The 17250-nt window shown below is 35.2% G+C and overlaps 1 protein-coding gene across 4 annotated transcripts in view; it reads right to left on the bottom strand.

Moving 5' to 3' along the window:
* PPP2R3A (protein phosphatase 2 regulatory subunit B''alpha) overlaps positions 1 to 17250 on the bottom strand; it is a 218893-nt gene that overhangs the window by 8365 nt on the left and 193278 nt on the right. The window lies entirely within an intron of this gene.

The following is a 17250-nucleotide window of genomic DNA, read 5'->3' as shown; positions in this document are numbered from 1 at the left end:
TATATTTAATATAAGGGGAAAAGCTACCTTTAAAAATATTTAGTAGTGCACAGTTCTGAATTCTCTAAATGTCCAATAATAGGGAAATGGATGTGAGTTACTGCTTGAGAACACTTCTGAATCATTAAAAGTCATATTTTTGAACACCCTAGTAGAATTAAGCATCAAAAAGAAGTATACTAAAGTGTAAATAATGGTTATCTCTGGATGATTGAACCACGGGTGATTTAAATCTCTTTATATTTTACAATTTTTGTGCAGCAAGCTTATATTTCTCTACTAATCAATAAAAACACAAAACAGGTCTCAGTTTCCTAATATAACAACATGGAGGACCCTTTTGCCTGCTTTACATAATTGTTTTATTGCTGAAGTTTTTTCTGCAATTTCTTTATTGTAGAAATCATAAAAATGTTAATTATAAAGAAATTTGGCATCCTAACCTATTATCTTCATATAGGTGGCACATACAGTTGAACTGGTTTATGTAACTGGTACCCTATCTGGTTTCCTCTATTATGACCATTCATTACCTTGGATTTATACAAATGGTGTTGTATGCTGTGATCACGTTGTGTGTTAGAAGTGATAATTCACAATTTTTGCAGCTTCTGTGTTTGCAGTCTTTCACCTCATTGAAATCTGGAGTCATTACTAGGTTATTCTTGAAAGCATCACCTAAGTACCAGCCTTGAATCAGGTGGTACAGGTTCCTGGCACAAAGGCTACTTATGGTGTTTTTTAGATGATAAAGTAGATGGAGAATTTCAAGTTGTACTTAGAGGGTCAAAATGTCTGGACTCCTGCAGTTATCCTTATAGTGAGGTGAGGGTGGCTGCTGGATGATTGTTGCCTTCTGTGTCACTCAGTAAACATTTGCTAAGGATCTCCTACGTCCCTAACATTTTACTAGGTGCTGTTATTAACAGATGAATGAAACAATGTTCTTTGCCCTGCAGGAGCCCAGGTTATAGTGGGAAACAACTCCATTTTTTCCAGCATTTATATGCCATTGTTGGATACATTATATGCATTATCTCCAATCCTCAGTATAGTCCCATTGTTTATGTAACAGATGTTTACTGTGCGCCAACTGTGTGCCCTGGGAATGACGGGAATAAGGTGGGTAGTGGAATGGTGATGTTATAGCTGATTAAATTTTAGTTCAGAGAGGTTATGTAATGTGGCCAAGATCACAGAGGTGGTAGTAATAATATCCATTGTTTATTATTGATTACATAGGTACTATCCCTAAGTGCAAAGTATAAAGATATTTACACATGGTCTTATTTAATCCTTCAATTTAAACAGCTCAGTGTGTCAGGTGGTATCCTTGTTGTATAGATGATGCTGAGGCTTGGATGCCTGGGATTACACAGCTAGTAAGTGCTAGAGCAAGGGTTTGAAATTATTAGGTTTGTCTAACTCCAAATTCCATGCCCTTAACCATGATGTTCTATCTCCTCTCTTCCCATACAGGGAGTAGTAACAGTAGTAATAGCTACTATTTATCAGGTATCTACTATGTGCCAGGTGTTTAGATATATTATCTTAGATTCTCACAACCACTTTATAAGGTAGTTGCTGGCGTCTTTGGAAACTAAGCCTCAGGAGTCAGATAACCTGCCCAGCTGGTGAGTGGTAGGTAGAACCAGATCTATCTGGCTCCTTCCTAAGCCTCTGCTCTTTCCATAGTACTGCCATTCTTCCTCCATTTCTAATATTTGAGTCTGGTAATTTTTGTTTACAGACTCACCCTGATGTATTTGTAATTCCTCTTGAGGGCTTCATCTCAAGGTGGTGTAACCTTGGGATTCTGAGTCTGGCCTTACTTTTGAAAACCACATCAGTCAGCTATTAACAACTGTAAACCGGTCTATTCCTCTGACATTCCAGTTCTCACTCTACAGGGTATGGCTATTGTAAGCCTTCTCTGCCCGCAGGACCTCATCACCCACGTGTGCTGTATGGAGGCCTTATCTTATTTGCTACAACATGAGGAGTGTCCAGCAGAAGCCTCTCATATACACTGGTTGAATTTCATTACACCTGGTCCCTGCATCTCCTCTTGTGACCCCTCACCTGTACTTCTGTCTGCATCCCTATGCCTCCCCTCTCTTCCCTCCAGACACACTTCTCTGAGCACCACAACTAGAAAAAAACTTCTGCTTGAGCCAGTTATTTACTCTCTAGCTGCCATCAGTTTCTCTTTTTAGACTAACAAACTTCTAAGTAGTGATGCCTGCTATCTCTATTTTCTCCTTTTGTGGCAGGTTACAAAACAGTATGTAGTATAAATTACATTTTTTGTAAAATTATCTGTTTGCATTGAAATGTCTAGAAGGGAGGACAGGCTATGCTATCTCTGGATGGTGGGTTTTATTTTATCACTAAAAAAAAATTTTTTTTTAAATGTCTTACTTATTTTTGAGAGAGAGCATGAGCAGGGGAGGGACCAAGAGAAAGGGGGACAGAAGATCTGAAGTGGGCTTGGTGCTGAGAACAGCAAGCCCAATGGGCTCAAACTCATGAACCGTGAGGTGATGACTTATGCCAAAGTTGGACCCGCAACCAACTGAGCCACCCAGGCATCCCTGGAATGGTGGATTTTAGATGAAGTTTTTTTGTTTATCTGTATTTTCTACCTCTTTTGCTGTGTATACATATCACCTGTGTATCACATATTTAAACATATTACCTATGTAAACAGATAACACTTCTTTTTCCTATTTATTCAAGTAATGTATGTTTGTTAAAAGAACTTATATAGACCAGTATAAAAAAAATACTTGCAATCCCAGCCCAGAGTTAATATTTTGTAGCCTTATCTTTTAGATTGTATATATAGATGTACAGATTTGTAATAATGAAATTATAATTTTCTAACCCCCCCATGTTAGTTTTTGTGTAAGCACAAAATTTAAATGTTTGCATAATATGACACATAGACACCATGATTTATTGAACTACTCTATTATTATACATTTGTGTTAGTTTGATTTTTAAATTTTAGAATGACCAGTGGCCAATGCCAGTTGTTTGGATAGAACAATTCTATCCAAATTTCTGATTATTTACAATAGATACCCCAAACTGGAATCCTGAGTGAAAGGGTATAAATTTAGGCTGTTGCTACATATTGTCAAATTACTTCCCAGGGAGGTTGGGCCAATTTTTCTACCAACAATATCTGAAAGTGCTTATCTTACTGGACAGTGAGCCTAGAGTGAGGTGTTACTGTAGGTGTGCTTCTTCTATGAGAAGCACTCTGAGAACCACAACTGGAAAAAATACTTCTATGAGAAGCAGTTAAAATACTTTAATTGTATCTGTTTGTTTTCCCTGCTTAGGCAGGAATCCTGTCTGTTCTCCAATATCCGATAATGCTTAGTATATAGTAGGACAGCAATCATTTACTGAATTAATATTATCCTTTAACAAATTATCTTTTAAAAGATTGTTGCCAATAAGCCAAAAACTTTTTGACTTGTGCTTTTTAAATATTTTACTGAAATATAACGTACATGGCATATGTAATTCACTGATCTTAAATGTTCAGTGTGTTTTAGTAAATTTCTACAGTTGTGCAAACAATACCCAATCTAATTTTCATTCTTCCATCTGCCTCTCTTCTCCTTTGTGCCTGTTGGATTCACTCTCCATTCTCATTCCTGGAACTAGGCAACCACTGATCTGCTTTCTGGCTATATAATTTTGACTTTTCTAGAAATTTCATATAAATGGAATCATATAATATGTAGTCTTTAGTGTTTGGCTTCTTTCACACAGTGTTATTTTTGAGAGACTCAACCATGTTACTGCATGTATTAGTTCTTCTATTTATTGACATATAAATGACATACAGTGGGTTACTTATATTTATAAATTTTGACTTTGTGTATATACCTGTAAAAGCATTACAACATTCAAGACCACAAAACTATCCATTCCCTTGCCTCCCAACCAAAGTTCATGCCCCTATATAATCACTGCTCCTCTCTCCCAAGTTAACCACTAGTTTGTTGTCATGATAGATTAATTTGCATTTTCTAGAATTTTAAATAAATGGAATCAAATGGATTACTTTTTTGTCTAGCTTCTTTCACTTAGCTTATTTTGAGATCCACTCATACTGTGTTTATCAATGGTTCTTTTTTTTTTTTTTTTTTTTTTTTTTGCTAAGTAGCATTCCATTTTATGGATATATTTTATCAGTTTACCAGTTTGATGGATATTTGGATTATTTCCAGTTTTGGGCAACTATGAATAATGCTGCTATAAACATTCACGGACAAGTCTTTGGGTAAACATTTTTCTTGGGTAGATTCCTAGGAGTGCAACTGCTGATTCATATTATAAGTGTATGTTTAACTTGTTAAGAAATTGCCAAAATTTTCTAAAGAGAATATATAATTTTACATCACCATCAGTTCAATGTATGAAGTTCCAGCTTCTCCACATTGTTGCCAACTAGTGATTTTAGCTGGTGTATCTACACTGTGGTATATCTCACTGTGGTTTTAATTTGTATTTTTCTAATGTCTAACAATGTGGAGCATCTTTTCATATAGCTATTTGCTGTTTGTATCTCTAATTGTATTTATTCAAATCTTTTGTCTGTTTAAAAATTAGGTTATTAGTCTTTTTATTACTGAGCTGTAAGAAATCTTTTTATATATTTTGGATATGAATCCTTCCTTTATCAGGATGTTTTGGGAATATTTTCTCCCAATTTTTTCCTTTTCTTAATGGTGCCTTCGGAAGAGCAATAGTTTCTAATTTTAAAGGAAGTCCATTTAATCTAAAAGTAATTTTTTATTGCTCTTTGCCTGATCCAAGGTCACAATGATTTTCTCCTCTGTTTTATTCTAGAAGTGTTAAGAGTTTCTGCTCTCACATTTAGGTCTTTTATCCACGTGTAGTTATTTTTGCATATGCTGTGAGGTATGGATTTTGGTTCCTTTTTTTTATGGATATCAAGTTATTTCAACATCATTTTTGGAAAGACTATTCTTTCTCCACTGATTAAAAATTTGCCATCCATAATAGGGTCTATTTCTAGAGTGTTTAATTGATCTATGTATACACATGCTAATATGCTAAGGTGTCTCAATTGTTTGCTTTATAGTAAATTTTGAAATCAGGCAGACTAAGTCCTTCAATTTTGTTCTTTTATTATTTTTATTTTTAAAAATATGTTTATTTATTTTGAGAGAGAGAAAGAGTGTGAGCAGGAGAGGAGGGGCAGAGAGAGAATCCCAAGCAGGCCCTACACTCAGGATGGAGCCCAACGCAGGGCTTGATCATGAGATCGTGACTGGAGACGAAATCAAGAGTTGGATGTTTGAGCCACCCAGGTGCCTCAAGTTGGTTCCTTTAAAAAAGAGTTTGGCTATTTTAGGTACTTTACACTTCTACATAAAATTTAGGATCAGTTTGCCAATTTCTACAACAAAAGCCTGCAGGGATTTTGATAGGGAATTTTGGTAATTCTGTAAATTTGGGGAGAACCAACATTTTAACAATACTTAACTTCCTAATCCCATTTAGGTCAGCACTGTTTTGCAGTTTTCAGTGTGCAAGTATTATAGTTCTTTGGTTATGTTAATTTTTAAATATTTTGTTCTTTTTGATGTTAATGTGAGTAGAATTATTCTTTTTATTTGGATTTCCCTACTGGATTATTCACTGCTAGTATATGGAAATACGACTAAGTTTTGCATATTGAACTTGTATTCTGAGATCTTGATAACTGCTAATTCATTAGTTCTGTCTGATAGCTTTCAGGTAGACTTCTTAGTATTTACTGTTGTCAGGTTACATAATCTATGAATAGTTTTACTTTTTCCTTTTCAATCTGAACACGTTCAGTGTCTTTTTCTTGTCTTACTGCAGAAGATAGGAGGACCTAAGTTACAGTGCTGAGTAGAAATTATGAATAGAAACATCCCTGCTTTGTTCTTGATCTTAGGGGGGGGAAGGCATTCAGTTTTTTACCGTATGATTTAACTGTAGATTCCTTTTATCCTGTTAAGGATCCTTCTATCCTTACTTCTGTCTTTACTTCTATCCTTACTTCTACCCTTCCATCCTTACTTGAGTGAGAATTATTGTGACTGGATGTTTGATTTGTCAAATGCTTTTTTGTGTGTCTATGGAGATTACTTTTGTCATTTATTAAAAAAAATTTTTTAATGTTTATTTTTGAGAGAAGAGAGAGAGAGAGTGAGCATGAGCAGGGGAGGGGCAGAGAGAGAGGGAGACAGAATCTGAAGCAGGCTCTAGGCTCCAAGCTGTCAGCGTGGAGCCTGACTCGAGGCTCAGACTAACAAATGGTGAGATTATGACCTGAGCCGAAGTCGGACGCTTAACTGACTGAGCCACCCAGGCATCCTTATCATTTATTAATATGGTATATTAAATCAATAGACTTTTGGGTGTTAAGCCAGCCTTCTGCTCCTGGGATGAACCCCACTTAAAGTATATAATCTTTTTTATATATTGCTGGGTTTGATGTGCTAATTTTTTTGAAAATAATTTTTGTATTGAAGCTCTTAAGGGATATTGGTTTGTAATTTTCATTTCTTGTATCTTTGGCTTTGGTATCAGGTAGTACTGGCTTTATAAAGCAAGTTTGGAAGTGTTCCCCTCTACTGTTATTTTCTGAAAGTATTTGTGAAACACTGATATTTTTTTCTCCTTAACTATTTGACAGAATTTAACAGTGAAACCATCTGGACCTGGACCTTTGGTGAAGACCTTTAATAACTAGTTCATTATCTTTAGTTGATATATAGTCTATTTGGATTTTCCATTTCTTCTTAAATCAGTCTTGGTAATTTGACTTTTTCTAGGATTTTGTTCCATTTCATCTAAGGTGTGAAATTTATTGGGATGAGTTCATGATATTTCTTTGTAATTATTTTAAGTTCTGTAGTGTCTGTAGTGATGCATCCTCTATTCCTAATTTTGTTAATGTATGCCTTTTTTTTCCCCCTTAAGCCAGCTAAAGATTTATCTTAAAATCTTTACAAAGAACCAACTTTAGGTTTCATGAACTCTTTCATATTGTTTTCCTATTTTCTATTTCATGGATTTCTACTCTGGTCTTTTATTATTTCCTTCTTTCTATTTATTTAAGCTCTGGTTTGGTTTTTTCTAGTTTCTTAAGGTGGAAACTTGTATTATTGATCTCAGACTTGAGGCATACATATTCCTCTAAGCATTGCTTCGACTGCCCCTCATACGTTTTCATATGTTCTTTTATTTTCATTCATTTCACAGTAATTTTCAGATTCCCTTTGGTTTCTTCTTTGACCCATGTGTCCTTAAAAGTGTTATTTAATTTCCAAATATTTTGGGATTCCCCGATTCCTGTTATTGATTTCTACTTTAATTCTATTATGGTCAGACAACATAATTTATGTAACTGTAATCCATTTGGATTTATTGGATCTTATTTTACTCACATCATATGGTATGTCCTGGAGAAGTTTCATGTGCACTTGAAAAAAAATGCCCATTTTGCTATTGTTTTGTGGAGGGTTCTCTATATATTGATTAAAGTACATTGTGTTGTTCAATTCTTCTGTATCCTTACTGTCTATCTAGTTCTGTCAGTTACTGAAAGAGAAGTTGTTGAAATCTCCAACTATACTGACTTGTCTGGCAATTTTTGTTTCATATATTTTGGGGATTCTGTTCAATATTTAAATACATTTAAAATTATTATAATTTGGCTACTGTATTTTAACTGTTGGTGAAGTGGGAATTTTCCTGTTTCTTTCCTGGGTGAAATTTCTGTCTTCTGACTGTTTTAGAAGTAGTCAATATTCATGTTCTTACTGTTGATTTTGAAGAATGTGATTTTTAAAATAATTTTTAATGTTCATTTATTTTTGAGAGAGAGAGTGTGAATGGGGGAAGGGCAGAGACAGAGAGGGACACACAGAATCCAAAGTAGGCTCCAGGCTCTGAGCTGTCAGCAAAGACCCCGACATGGGACTTGAACCCACAAACTGACATCCTGACCTGAGCCGAAGTAGAACCCTTAACCGGCTGAGGCACCCCTTGAAGAATCTGATTTATAAAAGAATACTATTGATCATATGATGCAGTCCAATTTGTTTGTCTTTTGGTTGTGATACAGAATTTGTCACTTCCTAAATGTCACATCTAGAAAGTATTTCCTTATAAATTTCTCCCATTACTTTTAAGCTCTGAAAGTCTATTTACCTAACACGCAGACATTAGTTTCATATGCACTTTTTTTCACCCACCACAGAGAGCAACATTTTACTGACTAGTCTTTTCATGACACATTTAAGACACTGTCTTTATCATACACACACGCCCTGTAGTCCACCACACCTTTCTTTCCTAAACTCATTACTATTCTTGTATATTTATTGTTCTATTTAGAATTAGCTTATCAAGTTCCACAACATATTTTGGGGAATATATCAAATTAACGAATTAATTTTAACATGGTGAATTGTCTTACACCTTTTGGTAAAATTTTATATTTTCTTCATATATATTTTCCAAGTCACTTTTCTTCTTGATACTAATGAATGGGATTTTTCCCTATTGTATTTTTAACTGGTTATTTCTGGGGTGTGGGATTAACCATCTTTATCATTAACAAGGTACTCATCTCCAGTTTGCTTAGTTTTAAGATTTTTTTCCAAACCAGAAAATGTATTAAATTTTATCATATGCCTTCAGAGAATCAGTTTATATTTTGTGTTTGTTTTCTTTAATTTGTTAATGACAGATTTTACAAAGTTGAACCACTGTAGCAGTCTTGGCATAAACCCCACTTATGATGTATTCTTTTATATACTGGTGGATTTGACAACTTATTTAACCTTGTGTGGTTCAGTTTTCACATATGTAAATGGGATATCAGCATCTACAAAAAAAGGGTTTGTGAGCACCCAATGAATTACAATATTTAGACTAGTGCTTAGTACATAGTGTGCTCTGTGTGTGTGTGTGTGTGTGTGTGTGTGTGTGTGTGTGTTTGTGTTTATAAATTAATAGATTTATTTTTGTTTGAATAAAATTATTTAACTTCTTCTATGTACTTAGGTCTATACTGTCATCCTTTCTCATGCATTTTGAGAGTAAAACCTAATCAATTTATTTTAGTCCACAGGTTACAAATTTCCCCTTGTCCAAATCCCATGTTTTAATAAATATATAATGCATAGTTCTAAAAACACTAGAATTTGAATTTTGACTTCCACTTTAACAGTTATTTTGAAATATATTTAGAGTATTTTTCAACTTTATTTTTAACTTTCTAGTATGTGTATTTTAACTTTTTGTTGTTAATTTCAGGTTACATTTTAAGTTGTTGCAATTTCCTTCATGCCTTAATAAATAGGCACTTTTGTGATGGCTCCATGTGTATTTCTTGGGTACCAGGTATACTGTTGAGTACCTCTTTGAAAACTTTCTAATTTCTATATTCTTTCTTTCTTTCTTTCTTGTCCATTTGATTTGTTGGTTTTTACAAGACTGCGATGTCAATCTTTCCTTGTATTTCTATCAGATATATTTTATGTTGCATAAAGTTCATGAATTTATTTTCATAGCCAACTGTTGAAATACGGGGAAGTCTCTTTTAAAGCTTTGAATTCTACTTGTCTCATTAATGTTACCATACCTGATTTATTCTTGTTACTATTCATTTGACTTTTAATTCTGTGTTAGGGATGGATCTAAAGAATAGTATACAGTTTGATTTTTAATTCAATGTGAATTTTGTTATTGACACTATATTTGGACTTATTCTGGCCATTTATTTTGTACTGTCAATATCTTTTTGTCTCTTCTTTCTTACTATGGTGGACATCCATTGTTCCTTTATTGGAATAGTATTCTCCTTTTTTATGGCCATTATTTTCTTTTTAAAAAAAATTTTTAAATGTTTTTATTAATTTTTGAGAGACAGATACAGCACGAGTGGGGGAGGGGCAGAGAGAGGGAGAGACAAAATCTGAAGCAGGCTCCAGGCTCCGAGCTGTCAGCACAGAGCCTAACTCGGGACTCCAGCTCATGAGCTGTGAGATCATGATCTGATCCAAAGTTGGACGCTTAACCGACCAAGCCACCCAGGTGCCCCTATGGCCATATTTTCTGATATCCCTTTGGAAAACATCGTTTGGATAGACCTGACCCTTGTAGAAGCTTGGTTCTAGGCCTCCTTCAGGAACTGGTTCAGGGATTGGACCTAAACTAAGCCAATTAGAGCCAAAGGGATATAAATCCTAGGCTTTGGATGGAACTTAGGGGAAAGGGATTTTGTCATTTATTTGAACTTGAAGCTATTAAGTGATCATCTTGCTGCCACATATGAAAAACTTGCTAAGAGTGAAAAGATGAAAGAAGAATATTATCTAAGAGATGAAAGAGATGAAATCTGAGTCTTTAAAGTTAGTACTACCCCCCTGGACTTTTCAGTTCTGTAAGCCAGTATTTCTGGGTTTTTTGTTTTGTTTTTTGTTTTGGCTTATGGTTAGGATACTTGCCACCGAAACAATGCTGGTAACACGCTTGTCTTCTAGTAGATTTGAGTTTAGCAGATTGAGTTTTCTTTACCCAATTTTTGTCAGCTTAATAATCTATTGTCTTTTTCTAAAAAAAATGATTAGTGGGGCACCCGGGTGGTGCAGTCGGTTAAGCGTCCGACTTCAGCCAGGTCACGATCTCTCAGTCCGTGAGTTCGAGCCCCGCGTCGGACTCTGGGCTGATGGCTCAGAGCCTGGAGCCTGTTTCCGATTCTGTGTCTCCCTCTCTCTCTGTCCCTCCCCTGTTCATGCTCTGTCTCTCTCTGTCCCAAAAATAAATGTTGAAAAAAAAATATAAAAATGATTAGAATTTTCCATTTTGTTTTTATTCTTAGTGGTTGACCTTAAATTTTTAATACACATATTTTAACTCTCTAGTCATTGTTAGAGAAATATAAATTCATCAGCGTTTATACTCTCTAATAAAGATTCATAGTGTATTTCCATGACCTCTTTTTACTCTTAATAGTATGTGATCAATATTTTTTAGTTCTAAGAATAGATTTTACTAATTTTGTTGCTCATGCTTGTTTCTTGCATCCCACTGTTTCCTCGAGGATCTGTTTACCTTCTTGCTGAAGAGTATCCCTTAATACTTCTTTCAGAGATAGTCTGTGGTTGGTAACTTTTTGCATCTTTGGATGTCTGAAAATGTATTTATTGGGCCCTCATATTTAAATAGGAGTGGAATTCTAGATTTAAAGTTATTTTCTTTGCAGTAATTGAATGATATTGCTCCATTTCTTTTTGCATTCACTTTGTAGGTAATCTTTTTTCTGTCTGGTAGATTTTCAGTTCTTTATCTTTTATGTTCTGAAATTTTACTCTAGTACAGGACTGGCAAACTACAGTCTGTGGGCCAAATCTCTCCATTTGTTTTGGTATAGCCCAGTGACCTAAGAATGGTTTTTACCTTTTCAAATTTGAAAAAAAAAAATCACAGGAATATTTCATGACATGTGAAAAAATAAAGTTTATATCTCAGGGCATATTAGTAAAATTTCATTGGAAAACAGCCACATTCATTTGCTTACATATTTTCTATGGCTACTGTTATAGCCATATATATGTCAGAGGTAAGTAGTTTTAACAGAACTGTGAAGCCTAAAATATTCACTACCTGGACAGAAAAAATTTGCTGGCCCCTGGGTATATTTTTATTTGTTTAAACAGAATTCTGGGAATTATCTGGCTGTTATTTCTACTGGTTTCTATAAAGATTTCTTACCGTAGTATCATAATCAATATCCCAAATCAAAAACTTTTCTTCTGTGTCCATTCTATTATTCAGCTCAATGACTGTGTTTTTCATTTAAAAATTTTTCAATTTCCAAGAAACTGGTCAGTCTTGTTTCAAGAGGGCAGTATTCTCTTACCACTCCAAAAATGGTATTAATACTCAACTTGAGGTCTTGTTCTGACTGCTGTAGTAAATCGCCTTCCAAGAGTGAAAGTTCTTCCATTTGTTGAGTATTTTATTACTTCCAACTGTTTGATATTTGTCCATTTTTTCTATGTAGCTGGGAACAGACCACTCCCTCTGTTTGCACTGGCTTCTTATTAGGCGGGGGCAATGAGAGGTTGCTAGTGTTTTCAATGAGAATGAGGGGCTAGATGGACCATGCTGCTGGTGTGGATATTTCAGTGGTTGTGCTTTCTCTGCTCCAAGATCCCACACTCTTGTCTTTCCTTTAGGAATAGGATGAGATATACAAGGTTTGACCTACCTGGACACTGCTGCTTCTCATCTCCTTCTTGTGTGGAGTTTCAGCCAAATTCAGGTATGGATCATCCTTAAGTGCTGCTTCCTTTATTTGTAGCAATTATCTTCTGCATGCTGCTGCATAGACTGCCTCTTCAATCGGTTCCCATCTCCTTTTCGTCTTTTAGTCCACTGAAAGTTTCTCCTCTTAAGTGGTGCTCTGTATTTTCAAATGGTGTGAAGAGACTGAAAACTACAGTATGCTTTCAGACTACCTCCTTAAAATGAGAAGCTGGTCTGAATTACAGTTACTCTTTAGAGGTCCACTGAAGTTTTGTTTGTAGCCTAATATATATTTTGTAGATGGTCTATGGACAAAACCTACAAAGATATTTTACCTATTTTCAGGGTATAGTTTACTATGGCTGCAATAATAGGCTCCAATTTCTCCTTTTATTTTCTTTTTGGAGTTTTTGTTTCAAAAATCTGATGCTGTCAGATGCATAGCTTTTTTTGACTATTTTTTTTTCTTCCAAGATTTTATTTAAATTCAAGTTAGTTAACATATAGTGTAGTATTGGCTTCAGGAGAATTTAGTGATTCATCACTTACATATACATCCAGTGCTCATCCCAACAAGTACCCTCCTTAATGCCCAACACCCATTTAATCCATTCCCCCCACCACCAACCCTCCACGAACTCTCAGTTCTCTATAGTTAAGTCTTATGGTTTTCCTCCTTGTTTTCATCTTATATTTCCTTCCCTTCCCCTATGTTCATGTGTTCTGTTCTTACATGCCACATATGAGTGGGATCATAGGATATCTGCCTTTCTCTGACTGGTTTTGCTTCACCTAACACACTCTAGTTCTATCCACGTCGTTGCAGTTGATGGACATCTGGGCTCTTTCCATAATTTGGCTATTGTTGATAGCGCTGCTGTACACATTGGGGTATATGTGCCCCTTCAAAGCTGTATTTTTGTATCCTTTGACTAAATACATAGTAGAGCCATTGCTAGGTCGTAGGGTAGTTCTATTTTTGAAGAACCTCCTTGTGGTTTTCCAGAGTGGCTGCTCCAAAGCATTCATTCGTTTTTAATGCAACCTTTGTTGTTATTACAAAATTGAATCCTTTTCTTTTAATAAGTGAGTTTATTCCATTTACATTAATTGCCTTAGTTCTGTCATCTTCAGGCTTTGTGGTCTGTGTTTTTCTTTTCTGTATACACATTTTCTGATTGAATTGGAATAGTCTAGCTTTGGTTTTTCAAGTGTTAAATTAGTATTCCTAAACCCTCAATTTGACTTATAGCTTTAAAGGGTATCTACTGAGGTTTTGCCAATGAAATTTACACATACTTTCTTCCTCCTCTCTACCTCCCATTTTCATTTAAATTGTTATTTCTAGGATGTTATACATATATTTCCTCTTCCTCTCTACATCCTAGTTTTACATTTCTTTTTTCCAGATCTCTATTCTTTTTACATTTGAATGGATTGAATGCTATTTATTTCTTTTCCCCAATGGTTGCTACATTTCCAGGCTCTTTATTTTGGTTTGTTTCTTGGTTTTATGATTGTCTTTTTTATAGAAGAGCTCGTGGGTGCTATATTCCCTTCAGTTCTTACATGTTGAAAATACCCACTTGTGTTTTCATGCTTGAATGTCATCTGGGGTTAGTATAAAATTTGAGATTTTAGAAATTTTTTCTCTGAAAAAGTTGTATGTGTTGTTTTATGATCTTCTAATATTCATTTTCACCATGGAGGTACCTGAGGCGAGGGTGATTTTACTTTTCCCTTGTCTGAGGACTTGAATTTTTTAAGTGGAAAAGAAACCCAATTAAAGTTTCTTTCTTAAAGTTAAAATCAAGTTAGTTAACATATAGTGTAGTCTTGGCTTGAGGAGTAGAAACCAGGGATTCATCTCTTACATATGACACTCAGTGCTCATCCCAAAAAGTACCCTCCTTAATGCCCATTACCCATTTAACCCATCCCCTCACCTACCTCTCCTCCAGCAACCCTCAGTTTGTTCTCTGTATAGAAGAGTCTCTTATGGTTTGCCTCCCTCTGTTTTTCTTATTTTTCCTTCCCTTCCCCTGTGTTTATCTGCTGAGTTCCTCAAATTCCACATGAGTGAAATCGTATGGTATCTTTCTCTGACTGACTGATTTCACTCAGCATAATACTCTCTAGTTCCATCCACATAGTTGTAAACGGCAAGATTTCATTTTCATTGCCAAGTAGTATTCCACTGTATGTATATGTGTGTGTGTGTGTGTTTATATGTATATACACACACACCCCCCCACATCTTCTTTATCCTTTTTCCAGTGGATGGATATTTGGGCTCTTTCCATACTTTGGCTGTTGTTGATAGTGCTGCTATAAACATTGGGGTGCACAGTGCCCTTCAAATCAGCATTTTTGTATCCTTTGGATAAATGCCTGGTAGTGCAATTGCTGGGTTGTAGGGTAGTTCTATTTTTAATTTTTTGAGGAATATCCAGATTGTTTTCCAGAGTGGCTGCAACAGTTTGCACTCCCACCAACAGTGCAAAAGGGTCCCCCTTTCTCGACATCCTCACCAACATCTGTTGTTCCCCAACTTGATTGTAGCCATTCTGACAGGTGTGTGGTGGTATCTCATTGCGGTTTTGATTTTTATTTTCCTGATGATTTTTCATGTGTCTGTTAGCCATCTGGATGTCTTCTGCCCATTTCTTCACTGGATTATTTGTTTTATGGATGTTGAGTTTGGTGAATTCTTTATGGATTTTGGATGCTAACCCTTTATCCAATATTTATCTTTGAACTCCGGCAAATTCATGACATATATTGGGAATCAATCATTATCAGTATTTCCTGGATATGGTATGACTTCTGACCTTTTGGATTTCAGGACCTTTATTAAAAAAAAAAAAAAGCTTTTCTATTATCTTTGAATTTTTTGTGTTCCATTTGCTTTGTTGTCTAATACATACTAAGATCCCTGTTGTTTTCCTTATGTATACCTAATTTTCTTTCTTACACTTTACTATTCCTTCTTGATGTTTTTTAAATGTTTGCTTATTTTGAGAGAGAGAGAGAGAGTGCCCACATGCATGTATGAATGGGGGAAGGGCAGAGAGAAAAGGAGAGAGAGAATCTTAAGAAGGCTCAGCATTGTAAGTGCAGAGCCTGACATGGGGCTCGATCTCATGAACTGTGAAATCATGACCTGAGCCAAAATCAAGACTTGGATGCTTTGCCAACAGAGCCACCTAGGCTCCCCCTTACTTGATCTTTTAAAGCCTTCCTCCACATTTTAATTTTTTCTTTATAATAGTCAGGAAATATATGTCCACAAAATGACTTGTAATGTTTACATGGAATTATACTATGTATATGCAGGATAATTTTATTAATCTTCCTATCAGACCTTCAATTTTTCACTATTATAAACAACCACAGATGCTCTTAACAGTAGTGATGCTGCTTCATAAGTAACCTTACTCTAATTCCTACTAAGGAAGCTCAGTGCCAAAAAAATTTTAGATTATGCTTATGAATACACTTGCCTATCTTCCCTTCTTATTCAGTCAGGCTTAAAATAATGATGAATGATTTTTCTGGGTTTCTGGGTCCATGACATAAAAATAAGACCCCAGTTTTGTGAATAAGCATATTAAGGATATCTCAAGATTAAAGAAAGTAGCTTGGTGATGGCTTCTTCAGTACTCTCAAAAAATATATTGAAGACTTAATGGTAAGGGTGTGAAATGTAGAATCTCTGTTGGCATTTGTACTGAGCTGGATATTTGATGTTTATCCTTCTATATCTACTCTCCCCTTAGCTAGGTGGATAAGGAGGCTGATCCAAACAGACTACATCAGTTCTCTTATCTTCTTGTTTCTGGTTGGAAACCAATGAGAAGTGCCAGCAGGATACTAAGGGATATGAGCAAAGTGAAATTGGGTATTTATTCTAGCAGCTCTCACCTAGATTGCCATAGTTTGACTAAATTCCATTACTGAAGGTCACAACTCCTGTCAGCTCTCTCCATATACTTACTCTCTTTGGGTTCTGATGATGGTTTTATCTCCTTGTCCTTTTAGACCTAAGGATGGAAGTGGCTCCCCACTGTTGCTAGTTCTGGGTGTCTGCATTATTTCTTGTTGGTTTCTCTGAAACCCTCCTCTGTTTGCTATACTTATAGAAATTTGTCTTACATATGTATAAAATTACATGTATGTAAGATTATTCATTAGAACATTTTATTTGTCATAGTGGCATAACTGTACAGTAGAATATTGTGCAGCTGTAGAAAAACTTAGAACATTCATCAGATACATGCATGAAATAATCTCCCATTTGTTGGGCTTTTAAAAATTTTTCCGTGTACTCAAGGCCCCCAAAATATTTGTGAAGCCTTATTTATACCTCAGTAATTGTAAAATACAAGTGTTTTTGGTTCACCATGTTGTCTTCCCAATCTTTGTTATTGTTTTTGTCTTTATTTAGGTTTGATACACAAAAATTATATGCATTTAACAATTACACCTTGATCAGTGTGGATATATGCATACATCTGTGATACCACAATCACGGTACTCCAAAAATCTGTTCACCTCCAAAAATTTCATGGTATTTTTTTGTGTGTGTTTTGTAGGAAGACATGAGATTTGTTCTCTTAACATTTTAAAATGCAGAATACCCACATTTTTAACTATGGGCACTAAGTTGTATAGCAGATCTCTAGAACTTACTCATCTTCTATAACAGAAACTTTACATAAGTGTGGAAAAAGCAAAGTACCAAACAATGAATATAATATCCTACCATATGTGTACAGAAAAAAGAAATAAAAGAATGTATATGTGCTTTTTTATATATACACACGTATATGAATATATGTATGTGTATATATATCTATAGGAAATAAAGTGGAGGGTGTCTTTGGAAGGACATGTAATAAGAAAATG

The sequence above is a fragment of the Herpailurus yagouaroundi genome, unplaced genomic scaffold (genome assembly GCF_014898765.1).
Source record: "Herpailurus yagouaroundi ecotype Mexico unplaced genomic scaffold, PumYag 159, whole genome shotgun sequence".
NCBI lineage: Eukaryota > Metazoa > Chordata > Mammalia > Carnivora > Felidae > Herpailurus > Herpailurus yagouaroundi.
This window is presented reverse-complemented; position numbering and strand designations above follow the sequence as displayed.